The sequence below is a fragment of the Meriones unguiculatus genome, chromosome 2 (genome assembly GCF_030254825.1).
Source record: "Meriones unguiculatus strain TT.TT164.6M chromosome 2, Bangor_MerUng_6.1, whole genome shotgun sequence".
Lineage (NCBI taxonomy): Eukaryota > Metazoa > Chordata > Mammalia > Rodentia > Muridae > Meriones > Meriones unguiculatus.
Window position 1 is genome coordinate 101852866 of NC_083350.1, and position 13465 is coordinate 101866330.

Genomic DNA, 13465 nt, shown 5'->3' on the forward strand with positions numbered 1-13465 from the left:
AGATTTCTCTTGCCCTTTACTCTCTTTAACTTGTCTACTAGCAATTTAAAGAAATCACCTCATGTGGGTCAGGTCTGTGGCTTGCACCATCTCTCCTATGATAACATCATTGCCAGCGACTGCATGGAAATTAATGTTTCTGTCTTTCCACACAACTTACAAAATCACACATGCCAATCTCTCCTTCCCAGACGGTACATCTTACAGAAGTGATGTTCACTTCTGGAGGGCTAGGGAAGCAAAGAGTAGGTCAAGAAACTATCAGGCAAGATCCCATGTGTGCATTTCCCAATGTTCTGAAATCAGGATTTCCTTACCATGAAAGCAATCAGAGAGATTTTGGACAATCTCAGCTGGTAGCCTTCAGAGAGCAGAGCAGGGCTACTTGTAGCTAAGGTAAGAGTCCTTTCCAGCTTTGTTAGGATGCTCTATCCACAGGACCGTTATGTGGTTCTGAGGATTCTGCCTCCCAGCCCTTGCACATGCTGGCCAGCATGCTCTCCTGAGCTTCATCCTTAACCCTACAGGTCACCTTGTAATCTCCACCTTCCCATTGTTGTCAAAATCTCATAGTTTATAAAATCCTCTCTACTCGACCAGTCAGTCCCGTTAAGGCTTCTCAGATGTAAGTACTTGGAGTCATTATTGATGCTTCTCAGCACTGAAGGGAATTACAACGTCATGCCTATCATGCAGGAAGGGACTGGCTGTGCTCGAGCAGAAAGAGACCTCAGAAGGAGCCAACTGACTTACGATTCTCTCAACCTGAAATGGATCCGACCTTTTTTTTTTTTGTATTATTATAATTTTGTCTTAGATTTATTTTAATCATGTGAGCATTATACTGGTATGCATGTCTGTGCACTGCATGCATGTCTGGTGCCTGAGGAAGTAGACAGCCTACATGTGGGTGCTAGGACTCAATCCCAGGTCCTTTAGAAAGGACAACGAGTGCTCTTAACCACTGAGCCAACTCTCCAGCCCCCAGGATCCAACCTTCTTTGTAAGATGTGACTGCATGACTTCCAAAATAATTCCTACTTTTCTGTGAGTGAGCAGCACAAACCCCTCCAAATCTGTCTCTTAAGTTTCCCGCATCTAGGTGGCAGCTGCCTGTGAATGTGTGCTCCTCTTTTCCTCCTGCAGCATCCTTCAAACACCCATGTCCCCAAATGATCCTCCTTTCTGTTGCCTACAGATAAATAAATATACCACTGTGACTATTTCGGGGCGCTTTGCCATCACCTTGAGCTACAGATGTCTTGCCCAAAGCCTGAATCTGTCACTGGCGCCTATAAAAACTCCACAGTTACTTAATAAGGTGGGCCAGACTTTTCTTAGCCATCTTGGACCAGGGGTTCCCAACCTGTGGGTCTTGACCCGTTTGCAGGCCACCTATCAGACAGCCTGCACATCACACACTCATGTCACAACTCACAACAGCAAACTTACAGCTATGAAGTAGCAGCAAAATCATATGATGGTTGGGGTCACCACAACATGAGGTATTGTGTTAAAGGGTCACAGCATTTGGAAAGGTGAGGACCACTGTATTAGACATTTAGCCACATATTGTGGGGCATGCCTGTAAGCTTGGCACCCAGGAGGCTGAGGCAGAAAATTATGGGTTCCAGGCCAGCCTGGTCTACACAGTGAGTTCCAGACCAACCTCAGATGCATTAAACATCCCTTGTCTGAAAAAGGAAAAAGAATTTCTGTTGTCATGTAGCTAAGTAGTGAACTTGACTGATTTTTATCAAACTTCAGAAACTTGAAATGGTACAGTTATGTAAGAAAGCATATGAGCATGTATGTAAGGTAATTTTTACGTTGTAGAATTATGGCAAATATTTTGAATATCCTAAATTTGTATGAATTTCTTGACAATTATTAATGCCTTTATGCCAAGCTGTTTTGCTTTCCTGGGTTTCATTAGCCATGACTTCTGATCAGAGCATCAATCTCTTCCAGTTGTACCCTGATATCTACTTCTTTTCCCAAAACGCTAAGGAAAAGCTGGCTGCCTACAAAAAAGAGTGCAGGCTGCTGAAGTTGATGGCCCGGAACAAAAATGTAAGTGCCAAGTAGTCACTGTTTCCGTCTGGCAGCCCTTTCACTTTTCACTTTATTCTAGTTATTTTCAGTTCTAACATAGACTGGATTTGCTTGAGAGACGCGGGGAGCCTTGGTGGTCTCTGTCGCTGATGGGGAACAATCACTTCATGCTCTCTGCCTAGGTAGGCCTCCATAGCTCAGCTGCCCTCACCTACTGCTGGGTAACGTTCAACTCAAGTTGCCAAAGAAGCTTGGCACCGGTAGGCTCTATACTTCTGGCTAATATGAATCATGCCTGGGAGTGACGTTCATTTTATTTGTGAGTGAACAGAAACATGCTAATAGTTGCTTCTTTCTCATAGATGGGGCCTTCGGAGTCTAAGGCCCTTTCATGCTCATAGAATGTTGACCATGGAGGAAGCAGATGATAATGCACCACGGTCACATCCAAGAAAAGAATTCTTATGTATCTATTTTAAAGGATTGGAAGGACGCATGCCTAACATTTCATAATGAATATATTACTAACATTTCTGTAAGTGTTTTGCTTACACATGCACACACACACACACACACACACACACACACACACACACACACGCATGCACATGCACACTGCATATGCTTGGTGCCTGTGGAGGCAAGAAGAAGATACTGAATCCCTCAGAACTAGAGCTCTGAGGCTCCATGTGGGTGTGGGTGCTGGGAACAAAGCAGGTGTCCTCTGCAAGAGCAGCAAGTGTTCTTAACTGCCCAGCCACCTCGCCACCATCAAATGAATATATTACATTTATTTATTTGTTTTTGTTTATTGATGTTTTTCAAGACAGGCTTTCTCTGTGTAATGGTCCTATCTGTCCTGGAACTTGCTTTGTAGACCATGCTGCCCTCAAACTCACAGAGATCCATCTGCCTCTGCCTCCCAAGTGCTGGGATTAAAGGTGTGTGCCACCATGTCTGGCTAATATGTTACTTTTAAAATAAGAGCAAGAGCTATCTTTGTGAAGCCTGTAATGTTAGTAGAAAAAACAAATAAAAAATTAAAAATGGTATTATTAAAGGGGCTGAAGGTTTTTGGTTTTGGTTTTGCCTTTGTCTTTTGTGGGCCAGGGATTACACTCAAGGCCTAGCACAGGGTGGGCAAGGACCCCACTACTGAGCTACCTCCCAGGCAGCACTGCAGTTCTGAAGGCTTCACTGCTATTGCTTATGCTCTTTCCTGTTGTGAAGTCTGCCAGGCTCCAATAACTCCATGTAAGGATGCTCTATGCATAAAAGCCTTCCTGTGTTTTCTTAATCAAGACAAATACAAGTCATCTGACATGTTCATAAATGGTTCAAAGCAATCAGTGGCATCGCCTCTAACTTCTGACATAACTCTTGATGTCAGCAGTTTCCCAAGATGCTCCTGCCCTTAAGAAAAAAATTAAAAGTTCAAGGTTGACCCGGCAATAATAATGAATTAACTTCTCAGCTGTGACAATTCTCTTTTCATTTTTTGAGATACGACTTCTTTTAATTTTTCAAGTGTTTTACTTTGTCTTTGATGATATTTCTAAGAAAAATATTAAGACCAGACATTTTCAGAAAAGATTGGTTGATTTCTTTCCTTCCTAATAACTTGAGCTCTCAAGTGAATAGCTTATTGTATTTTGGAATGTCAGAGTCCAATGGCTATAAGAAATATGCCATTGAATTTTCTACTTCTGAAATCGTACAGATAATTCATAGCCAGGTGTCTTAAACTTAGGAAAGTATTTTTTCTGAACAGCATTTCTTGTGGTCTGCTTTCTTTAATGGCCTGACATGTAAACTATAATTCTATTCCTGGGCATTTATTTATTTATTTATTTATTTATTTATTGTTGATATCAAGCTGTGCCCTGCCCTAAGTTACTCCACATTGTGTAAAATGGTGTTTGTTTGTTTTTTTTTTAAGTCTTTCCCTGAGAGAGTCCGTTTCACAAGCAGCCCTGGATTCTATTTGAGGAAGGAGTCTGTGAGTCCACACCTTGATGGACTTACAGATACCATCATCTGTCCAGACCAATCACAAAGCACAGACTGAGAGTGCCACCCTATAAATATATCCAACTAATTGGGGGTTTAGGAGCACATGTGCATATTAAAATCCCGCTAGGGAGGGTTGAAGACTTGCTAAGATGACTAGCTGTTCATCCAGAAGACCTAGATTCTATCTCCATCCCTCATGGTGGCTCACTACAATCTGTAACTCCAGTCCCAGGGGAATCTGATGTCCCCTTCTGGCTTCTACAGCCACTGCAGGCACGTGCTACACAGACAAACATGCAGGCAAAACACCCAAACACACGAACACATTTTTAAAATTTGCATCTGGAAAGTGAGGCTCAAGAAATCCTCAGACACACTGGACTAAGGAAAGCTTCAATTCTCTGACCTGAACCCCACAAAGAGAAGGATATGTAACACTATGAGGGTTATGTCCTCACCAACTTGTCTCCTGACTAACCAATGTGTGCCTCAAAGGATCAGCAGGCCTTAGCTTGGCTCTCTCCCTGGTGTTGATTGCTCTTAGCTTGCTGTCTGTCCCTCTGCCCTGAGTCCTGCCTTTGACTGTAGGGTCTCCACAGTCCTCTACATTGCTTCTGCAGCTTCTCCCAACCCTAAAGTTTGCTCAAACCTGTGACCCTCCCTGAGCCTGACCGCATGGCAGCAGCCCCAATAGACCTCGGTGGGCTTTGCAGTCTTTTCTACCTCAGCGGAGACGCCTCTGCATCCATCTCAACTTGCTGCTTCTGCCTCAGGCTTCTCAAACTCCTTGAACTCTGTTGTGGTCTCCGTATCCCTTTGTAACCTATGTGTATACAGATATCTATGTTTCCTGTGAGACATATAGAATGTGATCTTAGCATTAATATTAGAAGTTAAGATTAGAGTAAAAGAATATGTATTTGCCTTGGCTGGCTATCAAGGAAATCATGGCTTCTCGGCAAATTGCTGCCAATATAACCAATATTTACTGTTCTTCACTCAGTGCTGATATCGTGGAAGGACACATGTGTTTCTAACTACCATGTTTGTGACACTTACTGAAGGAAAGATGTCTATTTTCACAGACTTAAATATGAATGTTTTTAACGAGTTTATTCATAATTTCTGTGCTGGAAATAACCTAAGTGTCCATTAGTTGGTGAACAGATAAAAAGACATTATCACTTACTGATGAGAAGAGATGAGCTTCTGAGGCACTAAAATGAATTCACCCAGGCATGGCGGCTTACTTCTGTAATCCCAGCGCCCGAGAGGCTAAAGCAGGAGGATGGCAAGTTTGAGGATGGGTTGGGCTGCATGGTGATAGTCACAAAAATGTCTATCCAAAAACGTTCAACTAAGCAAGAAAAGCTGGACATGAAAGAATATACAAGGTGGGACTCCAGTTGCATAGACTCTAGGAAAGACTGGAGAGCAGAATGGGAATGCTCACAAAGAGGAAGAATGAAACTTAGTGGGGTGATAGGAAGAGCCTACATCTTAGCTAGAGAGTGCTACTTATACAGGCTCAAAACCCATCAAATGATCACCTTACAGGATGCTGTGTTTTGAATAGAAATTATAACTCAAAAAAAATTGGCATGCCTAAAAGACATTCTGGTAAGAGCACAGATTCAATGAAGAGTCAAATGAGCAGAGGCGGGCTATATACATACTCGCTATATACGTCAGCACTAAAGGGAAGGATGGAAGCTTGCTGGATATGTGACAACGTGACCAAGAAACTGGGATGTGTCACCAATCAGCCAGTAGTTTCTCTCTGAAGTGATACAAGTAGAGGAATGGCAGATCTCTCTCTCTCTCTCTCTCATTCTTAAATATTTTTGAAGTGCTGCCCATCCAGAGCCTGGCACATGCTAGGCAAGTGTTCTACAACTGGATTAGATTCCCAGGCATCAAGCTACACTTTCCTGTTCAATGTGTCAACTATTCAAACTCACACAAACGGTTTCTACACAGTCTGTGCACCTGTGGAGAGACAGACAGGTGTCTGGGAATTTTTAGTGTTTATTCCTTACTTATTTCAGCTTTTTTGTCTACTAATCATTTGAAAAAAAAATAAAATGACACTTTCTCTTTTTGTCTCTCCCAAAATGTATTTCCTACAGATGGTGTTCAGCCCTGTGAGCTTCCACACATTCTCAACTCCATTTAGTGTCCTTTGCTAACAAATTGTGTTTCTAGCAAGTCTGAGAAAAATTTCATTTCGACTAACATATGCTATGGAAGTTTTGGAAGGAAGAAAGAGAAGGGAGAAATGTAACTATAATTTTAAAAAGTTTTTTAAAAAGCTTCAAAAAGAAAGAAAGGAAGGAGAGAACCAACAGAAGAATGGCTGGAGGAACAGAGAGAGAGATTTTTGAAGAAATTCATTGATATTATATTAACCTGCAGCTGACCTTTGCTACTTTGTTGGTTCTTTTTTTTTCACATCCTTTATCCCCCCCAATTAAACTTCTTATCACTAGATAGGAGTGAAAGAAGGATAGAAGGGAGACAGACAGAGAGAGACAGATAGAAAGAGAGATCTGAATCTAATTTCTTCTTTGAGCACGTCTACTGACAAACCACAACCAACCCTCCTGGATGATCAACAACCACTCACCCTTGCCTCTTGGGGGGCCCTAGCATTTAAATACCCTCTGAAAAGTTCTCAGAATTCCAAATGTCACACAGTCGCAGAAACAATCTGCAGCTGGCAAAACCCACACCTCTGCTGAAGCACGAGGCAAATCATAGTCAATTGCTGAGAAGTAGCCCCATATCCCCACGCCTGGGATTAAAACGAAAACACATTCATATAATATTTCTGTGTTTTTAAAGAAACCAAAATTATAGGATTCTCACTACATTAACCAATTCAGGACACAGTAGTGAGAAGAAGCAAGAAAAAGCTCGAAGCAGCAGGTGTGAGGTGTTTCGTTTTTTTGTGCTGTCTTTTTTTTTTTCTCTTATCCAAGAGTTTTGTGTCTAGACAAACAATCATGTAACTTGATGATAACTTGTTTAAAATTAATTTTTTTAGGGCTATCCATTAAAAAACTCAGTGTTTGCCAGGGGCTGCGGTGCATGGCTCTAAGTCTGTCACGTGAGAAGCAGAGGCTTTGTGAGTATAGGCTAGCCTCTAGCTGAGAGACGCAGTCTCAAAATGATGTCATAAAAAATTGTTGAAAATGTAAGGCCATTTAAATATACTTATTCCACCAATAATCTCAATTAAGATAACCATTGTTCTTTTTATCTCCTCATTGACTGACTCAACTGAGCTGATTATACTTGTTAATTAGACCCCTATACCATTTAAGGAACAAAATTTTGCATACTTTGAAGTATATATAATTTTAAAGTGTTTTATTCTTTAAGTACTTCAAATAACTATTTATAACCCTAACAAGCAAAATATTGTCAGGTTCTTAACTTTTACAGAGCACATAAATTAAATTAAGGGGATTTCCAAGTTCTCTTAAATATCCTGAAATTGTTTGAACTTAGTCACTTCATGAAAAACTTTTAAACCCAAGTCTATATTAATATGCTCAATGTAAATGGAAAATTCAAGCGAAACATCCCAGGTTTTCTTTGTTGTTGTTGTTGTTGTTGCATTTTTGAGACAGTCTCTTTACATAGCTGTGGCTGTTCTGGCCCCCCAAGTGCTGGGACTAAAGGTGTGCACCACCACAACTGGCTTCAGGTTTTCTTTTTTGTTTGTTTTGTTGTTGTTGCTTCTTTTTCTGAGACATGGCTTCTCTGTGTAGCCCTGGCTGTCCAAGAACTGACTCTGTAGACCAGGCTGGCCTCGAAATCAGAGATCCTCCTGCCTCTGCCTCTGCCTCTGCCTCTGCCTCTGTAGACCAGGCTGGCCTCGAAATCAGAGATCCTCCTACCTCTGCCTCTGCCTCTGCCTCTGCCTCTGCCTCTGCCTCTGCCTCTGCCTCTGCCTCTGCCTCTGCCTCTGCCTCTGCCTCTGCCTCTGCCTCTGCCTCTGCCTCTGCCTCTGCCTCTGCCTCTGCCTCTGCCTCTGCCTCTGCCTCTGCCTCTGCCTCTGCCTCTGCCTCTGCCTCTGCCTCTGCCTCTGCCTCTGCCTCTGCCTCTGCCTCTGCCTCTGCCTCTGCCTCTGCCTCTACCTCTGCCTCAAGTGCTGGGGTTAAAGGCATATGCCTTATCTGGTTTTAGGCTTTCTTAGCTTTCTTCATAGCTCCATGTTTGAGAGAGAATCAAGCTGTTAAGAGCAATCGTTGCTTTTGCAGAGAACCAGAGTTTGGTTCACAGTCTCACATGGTAGCTCTCAACCAGCCATAACTCTATTTCCAGGGGAATCAGACCCCCGTCACTTACCTCTGCAGGAACAAGGCATACATGCGGGAGACAAACACACAGCAAGACACTCTACACATAAAGTAATGAAATAAGTCTAAAAAAATCTTCAGATTTCCTGTATAAAATAATAAAAGATGATCCTATGACAGATGATATATTCATATATATTAAAGCTTCAGTATCGTGAAGTAAATTTGCTTCATCTTTATTTACCCAGTGCATTTATGAAGTTGAGATTAGGTTGTAAGACTCATCAAGGCCACTGATGTTTCTTTGAGACCTCTTAGGAATTATTATAACAAAGACGTTCCGGCCTGTGTCCTTCAGGTGGAGCTGATTTTTTGAACTGAAGTCTCAACTTTATAGCCTGATTTCCATAGAACTTCATTCTTCAGAGTACTCCCTATCTACTTCATCAGCCTTCACGTGGCTCACTGACCCCTGTGTCTCTCCATATTCCTCCTGCTTTGTGCCCATCTTGATAATGTACAAAAGCTAGAGAATACGTATATAATTATGTGTGCATTTATGTGTAAATGTATGATTACATATAGTTAACGGATATTTATAATCAAATTAACAAATTTCTTGGCCATTTAATTCATCTGACCTAAATAAGTCTACATGCACAACATGATATGAAAAGAGCTCATTTACTCATGTAACTATATATTTCAAAGGCTAATGAGGTCATCATGATATATTTCCTTGGCTTTTTCTGCCACTAAGTAGAAGCCAGTGCACTTAAACATTAAACTTTCTACTTATAACTCATGTTCTGACATGAGTCTCTGCTGTATTGTAATTATCAGCCTGTTGGGGTTTTCCACGGACCCTCTTGGAGGATAGGGAAATGGCCTTTTCTCTCTTAATTTCTTTATTATGATAGCATAACATTTGCAAGTATATATTTCAGTGGCATTAAGTATACTCACAAAGGAATATGGCTTCTGTATGTGACTTAACCCAGGTTTCTGGCACATTGCCACGTTTTAAGCAGAACTTAGTGAATACTCTGTTGGATGGTCTGATTAATGAGTGTGATTAATGTGTGCATGGGGGATGAGGGATTGTTGTTTGCTGACCGTGAAGCAAGCAGCCTCCCTTCCACACATGTATGGATACCACAGAATGTGGACATCTGTATTTATCTTCTTACTTAAAGGCTTTAAATTTACCAGACCCACTGGACACAGACAATGATGATCCCACAAAGGACATAAGCCTTTTGCATGAGCTTGTGGTATCCATCAAACTGAGAAGCGTGGAGAAGAAGGTGAAACACATAGTCCTTCACTGGCTGTATTACTACAGATGCATGTTGGGTAAGCCCTGGAGTACACTGTGCTGCTCTGTGCGACCAGCTTCCCTGTCCCAGTTTCTAGGAAACCAACATGAAGACTCCTGCTGCCATGAAGACTCCAAAGTGGCGAGTTTATAACTGTAAAGCCCCGTTATCCAACTTCTTATCATGGATGTGGGTGATGGGCTGCAGCAGGAAAGCATAACATGAGTTTTTATTTTGTTTCCTTCTTTTAGGGAGAAGAAAATCTACATGGCCATTGGGAAAGGAGTGTTAATATTTATTTATTTATTTATTATTAATCAATCAATCAATTAATTAATCACACACATAAGCCCAAGGAGGAAATCTCACACCTTCAAGCCCAATCACTTAGTCTCCGTAGTAAAACTTCAGTCTTTGTTTATATCACCATCTCACTGTGTTGAGAGGAGGTCTCATGTCCAAATGTTCTATTGGATGTGCATCAGCTAACAGCTGGTGTTAATAGCAGAGTCTATCACAATCTTAGTTCTTGGCTGCTGATGAAACATAGATTCTTCTCATTATTTGTGGAGGTTTCACAAAAACTTGGTTAGTGTGTTTGTTGCTTTTTTTTTTTAATCTCTGTGACCACATACCTAACAAATAATTACTTATTAATTGGCCTTGGCTTACATTTGAAGTCCCTGGTGGATGGGAAGGCATGGAAGAACTCATAGTGGCAAGAGGACATGGCGGGGACTCTTTATGTCTCAATGGAGAAGGAGAAAGTGGGGAATGTGAGCACTTAGCTGGCTCCCTCTGTTTTCCTTTTTATAGAATCACCTACATTCAGGACAGGCCTTCCCTCTTTAGCTAAACCTCTCTGGAAATGCCCTCAAAGACAAGTAATTTCTTAGCCCTTTGGCTAAGAGCAAGTATAAAGTCATGCCCCGGGGTGTGTTTTCTGGGGAACTCAAATCCAGTCACGTTAACAATGAAGATTAGTCATCAGAAGCCCATCCTTTGTCATCTTGACATCCAGACACATTCTGGTCCTGGCCCTCCAGGGCTCGTGGTAATTTCATAATGCAAAAGGCACTTAGTTCAATTTTAAAAGCCCCAAAGTCTTAACAATTTGAACACTGTTCTAGAAGCCAGTCTCTCTGAGATCCGAGATGATCTCTTAACTAGGAGTCCCTATAAAATTAAATACCACTTTGCACATTTCCATAAACAGCCATAGAGTATAGGTTTTCATTTCAAAAGGAAAGAATTGGAATGTGGCAAAGAAAGATCAGACTAAAGCAGTGGTTCTCAACCTTCCTGATGCTACAAATCCTTTAATCCGGCTCCTCATATTGTGGTGACCCACAACCATAAAATTATTTTTGTTGCTACCGTATAATTGTAATTTTGCTACTGTTATGAATTGTAATGTAAATATCTGTGTTTTTTGGTGGTCTTAGGTGACCCCTGTGAAAGGGTGATTCGACGCCCCCCCCCAAGAGGTGACCAGCCACAGGTTGAAAACCAGTGGACTAATAAAAACCCAACAGGACAAACACCAAATCCTGCAGCTCTGTGTACAGCATCCGAGGCTCTTGGTGGCATCATCTGGGCTTCAACAGTCTTGAGTGACTTCAAGCCTTCACTTCCCCTGCCTGAGCACACATACCCTCTGAGTGTAGATCACCAACCTTCCTTGACGACACTGGATGGTCTAGGCCCCTTCAGCCTAGAGCGGCATCCACTGAAACTTAGGCTTTCTTTTCATAGCTTCATGCCAGGCTTCGAGGGGCAGCCCCCACCACATGTTGCCAGGCCTTTGTGGATTTCTGAGACCTTAGCGCAAAGTGTAAAAGCTGTGATGTACATGCCCGTAAAGTTAGTACCATATAGATGATGATACCAGTAGATGCTGCAGTGCTATCTGGGTATCTGAGTGGATGAATCTGAGAAAACACATCCATACATAGCTATCTGTTAAGGGGACGTACCTTCAGTTTCACAATTTTCAAAGGAATTTGCATTTTGTAAGCCGAAGTCTTTGATGGGTGAAGTCAAGGCACTTTTCCTACTGTTTTGGTACAAAATCCGAATTTCTCTTTAGAGGCCCTGATTTCTTTTAAAATTATAGCTTCTTTATTTACACACATTTTGTCTGTAGCTTTAAACTTGTGTATTCCTTTCTCATCAAACCACACACTTTTGTATCTAAACCACAGGGTCAGGAACTCACAGCAATTCCTTCCCCGCTGTGGTACCAATTTTCTGTATTAACTACATTTCTTGTAACTATAACAAAATACCTGATGAAAAGAGATGTATGGGAGGAAGAATTAATTTGGGCTTGTAGTTTAAGAGAGTAGAATCCATCAAGGAGAACTCACTCGAGCTTCCTGAAATCTCTGGTCACAGTGTTATTTTCTTTCTTTCTTCTTTTTTTATTATTTTTGCATCCCAACTGCAGTTTCCCCTCTCTCCTCTCTTCCCACTTCCTCCCCTCCACCTCCTCTCTGTCTCTCACCCCTTTCCCCCATAACTCCTCCTCTGCTTCTCTTCAGAAAAGGGCAGGGCTCCCAAGGATATCAACTGAACATGGCGTATCATGCTACAGGAAGACGAGGTACCTCCCCTTGCATCAAGGCAGAATGATGCAACCCAGTAGCAGGAAAAGGGTTCCAAAAGCAGGACAGCCCCTATTCCCACTGTTAGGAGGCCCGCAAGAACACCAACCTGCACAACCAGAGCATATATGCAGAGGACATAGGTCAGATCCCTGCAGGCATGCTTCTGATTGTCACTTCAATCTCTGTGAGCCCCTGTGGGCCCAGGTTAATTGATTTGTGGGGTTTCTTATGGTGTCCTTGACCTCTCTAGCTCCTGCAGTCCTGCTGGATGAGGCCTCTCTATTGATAAGTGGGATAGGCACCAATCTAGGAGTATGGCAGAATATCATTAGGAATCATTTCATTTACATTTTTTTTTTGGTTATTCTAGGTTATTCTAGAACCTATCTATTCTAGAATCTATCTATTCTGGGTTATCTAGCCTCTGCTTCATGACCCTTTAGGTAGTGTCAGGGTGGGCTCTATCTCATGGCATAGGTCTCAAGCTGGACCACTCATTGGTTGGTCACTCCCACAATTTCTATGCCACATTTACCCCAGCACATCTTGTAGGCAGGGCAAATTGAAGGTCAAAGGTTTTGTGGCTGGGTTGGTGTTCCAGGCCCTCTACTGGAAGTCTCGCCTGGTTACAGGAGATGGCCAGTTTCAGGCTCTATAGCTCCCGTTGTCAGGACTATAACCTTATTTGATTTTTATTTCTAGCTGACAAGACCTTGTTCATTAGATGCTATTAGTCCTTTCACCATGTGCTCAAGGTCAGTAGGATGCCTGCTTGAAGCCTGCCCCACACATATGTTTTCTTTGTAATATACATCAAAGGCCAAATTATAAGGGTGCTATTTGAATAAGATTATATATTTTAAATACTTGGCACAAACTCCTATGGATTACAATTGTGGATGACCTTGGACATCTTCCTTGTTTATAACATTAGTGCCATGTTTCCTCAGAGGAGACCAAGAGGTACCCATGGCAGGAGTGGGGCTTGGGATGGGGAAGGTCAAAGAGAAGAGCATCTATATGTGGTGAAGCAGTATCCCAGCTACTGCACCCAATATAATCTATCCAGCTCAGCCTACAAATGTCTTTGTTCTATTACCAATGTTTTTATTTCAGGACTAGAGTCACAGTGTGTTTCCAAACTGCCCAGGTTTGAGGTTAG